The sequence below is a fragment of the Cardiocondyla obscurior genome, linkage group LG28 (genome assembly GCF_019399895.1).
Source record: "Cardiocondyla obscurior isolate alpha-2009 linkage group LG28, Cobs3.1, whole genome shotgun sequence".
Classification (NCBI taxonomy): domain Eukaryota; kingdom Metazoa; phylum Arthropoda; class Insecta; order Hymenoptera; family Formicidae; genus Cardiocondyla; species Cardiocondyla obscurior.
The window spans coordinates 63,750-72,719 of NC_091891.1; the positions used below are offsets into that span (position 1 = coordinate 63,750).

Below are 8,970 nucleotides of genomic sequence, written 5' to 3' on the forward strand. Positions count from 1 at the left end.
GCAATTACTCTCAGTAATATTTATCACATTATTCCGAATTGAATCGTATATAATTTTTTTTCAAGACATAAATTATCTGAGACGAGCTTCATTGAAATAGTCTTTAATATACGTTAACTTTTTAACACACCGAGACAGTCACCGTCAACGCAAAGTCTCTCGAGTAATTGTTAGCATCGTGATATTTCAGCATATGTAGAAAAACCTTTCTCGAAAGAAGGTAGCCTACCGATGTATAACCTAGAAATTTTGACTTACTACTTACTGCGAAATATATGCGATTTATTACATCGATTGTTTTAAGATTCTTTCCTTCCTTACTCTGACTGATGTGTCGTCCATTTGTATAGGAAATTTCTACTTCTCAATTGCGAAGTATGCATGACGTAGTTTTATGTGGCAATCCCGATTTCGTACTAAATATGACTACGCGACGATGTACGCGTTTCAGTTAGTAGCCGCGAGCACGCCCTCGAACAAGCAGCGGCTAGACGATGAACTTGCTACCGACAAAAAACTGGTAGCAAAGAAATAAGTATTCCGCAGAAATTTTTGATTTTAGAATTAAATATATTAAGAGCACATAACAAACTCACGCAGGTGCTGACATAAACATGAAATAACATTTGGAACCAGTTAAAGTTTACAGTGCCAAATAATATACATAGAACACTTTTTAACAAGCAACTGTTAATTCGTCATCAAATGAAACGGGTATCGATCATATACTACTCTAATAACATCACAAAACAGATCAAAGATTAACGAGAGTGGTAACCTTAATTTTCAGCACGAAATGTGGCATTTTGTTACAAATACGGCTTGAAATATTTGCAAAATTGACGCTAGCTTTGATATTAATAACGTAACCCGTCTACAATTTTGTACATCAATTTAGAGGGTAAATTAGACTCTTTCAAACTTGAAAAAAATTTGCAATAAGATTTCCATCGGGTTTCGATGTATTGAAATATTTGGTACATCTCAAATGTTACAGTAAGATGTACTTTTTTCTAATTTTAGTATTGCGTTATTTGACCCGTTCTATCACTATTTCTTAACTTTTTTACATATATATCTACAATATATTTTACATACAAGTATCAGATTAATAATTGTTTTTTTTTTTTTCAACTTGGAGCAATTTTATATTCCATGCTGCATCAAAGTTTCCTGGTGTCAATGTGACTTAAATTATTTGTGAAAATGAGTTTAGCTTGGATATAAGTTACGTTACCTGTGCCCACAATTTTGTAAAACAATTTGGAGGGTGACTTAGCAACTTTTTAACTTTAAAAGAATTTTGCAGCAAACTTTTCATCAATTCACGATATACTGATATTTGCTAAATCTGAGATTTTACATTAAGATGTGGATTTTCAAAATTTCAGTTTTGCGTTATTCGACCAGTTCTATCAGTATTTCTTTAGTTTTTACATATAAATCTACAAAATTTTCTACATACAAGTTTCAGATAAATAATTTTTTTTTTTTTAACTTGAAGCAATTTTATATTTTATGTTGTATCAAAGTTTTTTGGTGTCAATGTGACTCAAATTATTTGTGAAATTTATTTTAGCTTGGATGTTAGTTACGTTACCTGTCCTCAATTTTGTAAAACAATTCGGAGAGTGAATTAGCAATTTTTAAACTAAAAAATAATTTGCATTAACATTTTCATCTTAGTTTCAGTTTTCAGATATATGTTAATCTCAGATTTTACTGTACGATGTACTTTTTCCAAATTTCAATTTAGCGTTATTTGACCCGTTCACTCACTACATCTTCTTCTTCTTTTAAGCAATTCTACAAGATTTTATTATATCAGTATCAAATTAATAATTGTACTTTTCAATTTTGGCTACCTTATGTTTCATGATAAATTAAAGTTTACTTGTGCCGATGTGATTTAAATTGTTAGTTATTTTGATTTAACTTCGACATTAATTTCGTTACATGATTACAATTTTGTAAATCAATTTGGAGAATGTATTAGCATCTTTTAAATCATAAAAGTATTTGCAGGAAGATTTTTGTCTATTTTTAATGTACAGCCAGTTGCTAAATCTCAGATTTTACAGTAAGATGTATTTTTTTTCAATTTAAATTTTGCGTTAATCGACCCGTTCTTCACTATTTCTTTATCTACTTTTAAATATATATTGAAATGATTTATGTTATCTAAGTGTCAAATTAATAATTTTTTTTTTTTAATTCAGGCAACTTTATTTTTTATTTTAAATCTGTGTTTTCTGTTGCCGATGTGGGTTTATTGCTTAATAAAATTGATTTTAACATTGTTGTTATCAACGATGTTGCTGTGCAAATCTGCTCTGCAATTTTAAGTGTAGATTAGCAACTTCATACAAAAAAAAACTTTTCATAGAAGTTTTAATCTACAGCCAAACTTTTGTGGCTTGAATATTAACTTACAATGCTCAGGTTACATTAATGTAAATTTAATACTTTTCACTATTAACTCTGTGCTTTGAACTTTCTTTGTCGTCATTTTGCAATTACTCTCAGTAATATTTATCACATTATTCCGAATTGAATCGTATATAATTTTTTTTCAAGACATAAATTATCTGAGACGAGCTTCATTGAAATAGTCTTTAATATACGTTAACTTTTTAACACACCGAGACAGTCACCGTCAACGCAAAGTCTCTCGAGTAATTGTTAGCATCGTGATATTTCAGCATATGTAGAAAAACCTTTCTCGAAAGAAGGTAGCCTACCGATGTATAACCTAGAAATTTTGACTTACTACTTACTGCGAAATATATGCGATTTATTACATCGATTGTTTTAAGATTCTTTCCTTCCTTACTCTGACTGATGTGTCGTCCATTTGTATAGGAAATTTCTACTTCTCAATTGCGATGTATGCATGACGTACTTTTATGTGGCAATCCCGATTTCGTACTAAATATGACTACGCGACGATGTACGCGTTTCAGTTAGTAGCCGCGAGCACGCCCTCGAACAAGCAGCGGCTAGACGATGAACTTGCTACCGACAAAAAACTGGTAGCAAAGAAATAAGTATTCCGCAGAAATTTTTGATTTTAGAATTAAATATATTAAGAGCGCATAACAAACTCACGCAGGTGCTGACATAAACATGAAATAACATTTGGAACCAGTTAAAGTTTACAGTGCCAAATAATATACATAGAACACTTTTTAACAAGCAACTGTTAATTCGTCATCAAATGAAACGGGTATCGATCATATACTACTCTAATAACATCACAAAACAGATCAAAGATTAACGAGAGTGGTAACCTTAATTTTCAGCACGAAATGTGGCATTTTGTTACAAATACGGCTTGAAATATTTGCAAAATTGACGCTAGCTTTGATATTAATAACGTAACCCGTCTACAATTTTGTACATCAATTTAGAGGGTAAATTAGACTCTTTCAAACTTGAAAAAAATTTGCAATAAGATTTCCATCGGGTTTCGATGTATTGAAATATTTGGTACATCTCAAATGTTACAGTAAGATGTACTTTTTTCTAATTTTAGTATTGCGTTATTTGACCCGTTCTATCACTATTTCTTAACTTTTTTACATATATATCTACAATATATTTTACATACAAGTATCAGATTAATAATTGTTTTTTTTTTTTTCAACTTGGAGCAATTTTATATTCCATGCTGCATCAAAGTTTCCTGGTGTCAATGTGACTTAAATTATTTGTGAAAATGATTTTAGCTTGGATATAAGTTACGTTACCTGTGCCCACAATTTTGTAAAACAATTTGGAGGGTGACTTAGCAACTTTTTAACTTTAAAAGAATTTTGCAGCAAACTTTTCATCAATTCACGATATACTGATATTTGCTAAATCTGAGATTTTACATTAAGATGTGGATTTTCAAAATTTCAGTTTTGCGTTATTCGACCAGTTCTATCAGTATTTCTTTAGTTTTTACATATAAATCTACAAAATTTTCTACATACAAGTTTCAGATAAATAATTTTTTTTTTAACTTGAAGCAATTTTATATTTTATGTTGTATCAAAGTTTTTGGTGTCAATGTGACTCAAATTATTTGTGAAATTTATTTTAGCTTGGATGTTAGTTACGTTACCTGTCCTCAATTTTGTAAAACAATTCGGAGAGTGAATTAGCAATTTTTAAACTAAAAAATAATTTGCATTAACATTTTCATCTTAGTTTCAGTTTTCAGATATATGTTAATCTCAGATTTTACTGTACGATGTACTTTTTCCAAATTTCAATTTAGCGTTATTTGACCCGTTCACTCACTACATCTTCTTCTTCTTTTAAGCAATTCTACAAGATTTTATTATATCAGTATCAAATTAATAATTGTACTTTTCAATTTTGGCTACCTTATGTTTCATGATAAATTAAAGTTTACTTGTGCCGATGTGATTTAAATTGTTAGTTATTTTGATTTAACTTCGACATTAATTTCGTTACATGATTACAATTTTGTAAATCAATTTGGAGGATGTATTAGCATCTTTTAAATCATAAAAGTATTTGCAGGAAGATTTTTGTCTATTTTTAATGTACAGCCAGTTGCTAAATCTCAGATTTTACAGTAAGATGTATTTTTTTTCAATTTAAATTTTGCGTTAATCGACCCGTTCTTCACTATTTCTTTATCTACTTTTAAATATATATTGAAATGATTTATGTTATCTAAGTGTCAAATTAATAATTTTTTTTTTTTAATTCAGGCAACTTTATTTTTTATTTTAAATCTGTGTTTTCTGTTGCCGATGTGGGTTTATTGCTTAATAAAATTGATTTTAACATTGTTGTTATCAACGATGTTGCTGTGCAAATCTGCTCTGCAATTTTAAGTGTAGATTAGCAACTTCATACAAAAAAAAAACTTTTCATAGAAGTTTTAATCTACAGCCAAACTTTTGTGGCTTGAATATTAACTTACAATGCTCAGGTTACATTAATGTAAATTTAATACTTTTCACTATTAACTCTGTGCTTTGAACTTTCTTTGTCGTCATTTTGCAATTACTCTCAGTAATATTTATCACATTATTCCGAATTGAATCGTATATAATTTTTTTTCAAGACATAAATTATCTGAGACGAGCTTCATTGAAATAGTCTTTAATATACGTTAACTTTTTAACACACCGGGACAGTCACCGTCAACGCAAAGTCTCTCGAGTAATTGTTAGCATCGTGATATTTCAGCATATGTAGAAAAACCTTTCTCGAAAGAAGGTAGCCTACCGATGTATAACCTAGAAATTTTGACTTACTACTTACTGCGAAATATATGCGATTTATTACATCGATTGTTTTAAGATTCTTTCCTTCCTTACTCTGACTGATGTGTCGTCCATTTGTATAGGAAATTTCTACTTCTCAATTGCGATGTATGCATGACGTACTTTTATGTGGCAATCCCGATTTCGTACTAAATATGACTACGCGACGATGTACGCGTTTCAGTTAGTAGCCGCGAGCACGCCCTCGAACAAGCAGCGGCTAGACGATGAACTTGCTACCGACAAAAAACTGGTAGCAAAGAAATAAGTATTCCGCAGAAATTTTTGATTTTAGAATTAAATATATTAAGAGCACATAACAAAATCACGCAGGTGCTGACATAAACATGAAATAACATTTGGAACCAGTTAAAGTTTACAGTGCCAAATAATATACATAGAACACTTTTTAACAAGCAACTGTTAATTCGTCATCAAATGAAACGGGTATCGATCATATACTACTCTAATAACATCACAAAACAGATCAAAGATTAACGAGAGTGGTAACCTTAATTTTCAGCACGAAATGTGGCATTTTGTTACAAATACGGCTTGAAATATTTGCAAAATTGACGCTAGCTTTGATATTAATAACGTAACCCGTCTACAATTTTGTACATCAATTTAGAGGGTAAATTTGACTCTTTCAAACTTGAAAAAAATTTGCAATAAGATTTCCATCGGGTTTCGATGTATTGAAATATTTGGTACATCTCAAATGTTACAGTAAGATGTACTTATTTCTAATTTTAGTATTGCGTTATTTGACCCGTTCTATCACTATTTCTTAACTTTTTTACATATATATCTACAATATATTTTACATACAAGTATCAGATTAATAATTGTTTTTTTTTTTTTTCAATTTGGAGCAATTTTATATTTCATGCTGCATCAAAGTTTCCTGGTGTCAATGTGACTTAAATTATTTGTGAAAATGATTTTAGCTTGGATATAAGTTACGTTACCTGTGCCCACAATTTTGTAAAACAATTTGGAGGGTGACTTAGCAACTTTTTAACTTTAAAAGAATTTTGCAGCAAACTTTTCATCAATTCACGATATACTGATATTTGCTAAATCTGAGATTTTACATTAAGATGTGGATTTTCAAAATTTCAGTTTTGCGTTATTCGACCAGTTCTATCAGTATTTCTTTAGTTTTTACATATAAATCTACAAAATTTTCTACATACAAGTTTCAGATAAATAATTTTTTTTTTTTTAACTTGAAGCAATTTTATATTTTATGTTGTATCAAAGTTTTTTGGTGTCAATGTGACTCAAATTATTTGTGAAATTTATTTTAGCTTGGATGTTAGTTACGTTACCTGTCCTCAATTTTGTAAAACAATTCGGAGAGTGAATTAGCAATTTTTAAACTAAAAAATAATTTGCATTAACATTTTCATCTTAGTTTCAGTTTTCAGATATATGTTAATCTCAGATTTTACTGTACGATGTACTTTTTCCAAATTTCAATTTAGCGTTATTTGACCCGTTCACTCACTACATCTTCTTCCTCTTTTAAGCAATTCTACAAGATTTTATTATATTAGTATCAAATTAATAATTGTACTTTTCAATTTTGGCTACCTTATGTTTCATGATAAATTAAAGTTTACTTGTGCCGATGTGATTTAAATTGTTAGTTATTTTGATTTAACTTCGACATTAATTTCGTTACATGATTACAATTTTGTAAATCAATTTGGAGGATGTATTAGCATCTTTTAAATCATAAAAGTATTTGCAGAAAGATTTTTGTCTATTTTTAATGTACAGCCAGTTGCTAAATCTCAGATTTTACAGTAAGATGTATTTTTTTTCAATTTAAATTTTGCGTTAATCGACCCGTTCTTCACTATTTCTTTATCTACTTTTAAATATATATTGAAATGATTTATGTTATCTAAGTGTCAAATTAATAATTTTTTTTTTTTTAATTCAGGCAACTTTATTTTTTATTTTAAATCTGTGTTTTCTGTTGCCGATGTGGGTTTATTGCTTAATAAAATGGATTTTAACATTGTTGTTATCAACGATGTTGCTGTGCAAATCTGCTCTGCAATTTTAAGTGTAGATTAGCAACTTCATACAAAAAAAAAACTTTTCATAGAAGTTTTAATCTACAGCCAAACTTTTGTGGCTTGAATATTAACTTACAATGCTCAGGTTACATTAATGTAAATTTAATACTTTTCACTATTAACTCTACGCTTTGAACTTTCTTTGTCGTCATTTTGCAATTACTCTCAGTAATATTTATCACATTATTCCGAATTGAATCGTATATAATTTTTTTTCAAGACATAAATTATCTGAGACGAGCTTCATTGAAATAGTCTTTAATATACGTTAACTTTTTAACACACCGGGACAGTCACCGTCAACGCAAAGTCTCTCGAGTAATTGTTAGCATCGTGATATTTCAGCATATGTAGAAAAACCTTTCTCGAAAGAAGGTAGCCTACCGATGTATAACCTAGAAATTTTGACTTACTACTTACTGCGAAATATATGCGATTTATTACATCGATTGTTTTAAGATTCTTTCCTACCTTACTCTGACTGATGTGTCGTCCATTTGTATAGGAAATTTCTACTTCTCAATTGCGATGTATGCATGACGTACTTTTATGTGGCAATCCCGATTTCGTACTAAATATGACTACGCGACGATGTACGCGTTTCAGTTAGTAGCCGCGAGCACGCCCTCGAACAAGCAGCGGCTAGACGATGAACTTGCTACCGACAAAAAACTGGTAGCAAAGAAATAAGTATTCCGCAGAAATTTTTGATTTTAGAATTAAATATATTAAGAGCACATAACAAAATCACGCAGGTGCTGACATAAACATGAAATAACATTTGGAACCAGTTAAAGTTTACAGTGCCAGATAATATACATAGAACACTTTTTAACAAGCAACTGTTAATTCGTCATCAAATGAAACGGGTATCGATCATATACTACTCTAATAACATCACAAAACAGATCAAAGATTAACGAGAGTGGTAACCTTAATTTTCAGCACGAAATGTGGCATTTTGTTACAAATACGGCTTGAAATATTTGCAAAATTGACGCTAGCTTTGATATTAATAACGTAACCCGTCTACAATTTTGTACATCAATTTAGAGGGTAAATTTGACCCTTTCAAACTTGAAAAAAATTTGCAATAAGATTTCCATCGGGTTTCGATGTATTGAAATATTTGGTACATCTCAAATGTTACAGTAAGATGTACTTATTTCTAATTTTAGTATTGCGTTATTTGACCCGTTCTATCACTATTTCTTAACTTTTTTACATATATATCTACAATATATTTTACATACAAGTATCAGATTAATAATTGTTTTTTTTTTTTTTTTCAATTTGGAGCAATTTTATATTTCATGCTGCATCAAAGTTTCCTGGTGAGTAGATGGGTATAGGCCGGTTCTGGACCAATTCGTATTAGTGTGTCCGTGTGACTTAGGGCGAGGGGTAATGACGTCACGCGGGGAGGGGTGTTTTTCCAGGAATCGCTTCTTTGTTTGCGATTCTCGGAATCGATTGTTTATAAATATAACAATAACATAAAAGTTATTTAATTTGATATTTTAATTACGTAATTTGATATTTTAATTACGTAATTTGATATTTTTAAAAATTAAATAAGTGCGTTATCG

The 8,970-nt window shown here is 29.9% G+C and overlaps 1 long non-coding RNA gene across 1 annotated transcript; it reads right to left on the minus strand.

The window, feature by feature from the left end:
• Nucleotides 1-7,421: 7,421 nt before the first annotated feature.
• Nucleotides 7,422-8,755, minus strand: LOC139112386 (uncharacterized). The gene is made up of 2 exons (XR_011547373.1): nucleotides 7,853-8,755; nucleotides 7,422-7,776 (listed from the first exon to the last, which is right to left on the minus strand). It is a non-coding gene; the product is annotated as an uncharacterized lncRNA (long non-coding RNA).
• Between the last annotated feature and the right edge of the window lie 215 nt (nucleotides 8,756-8,970).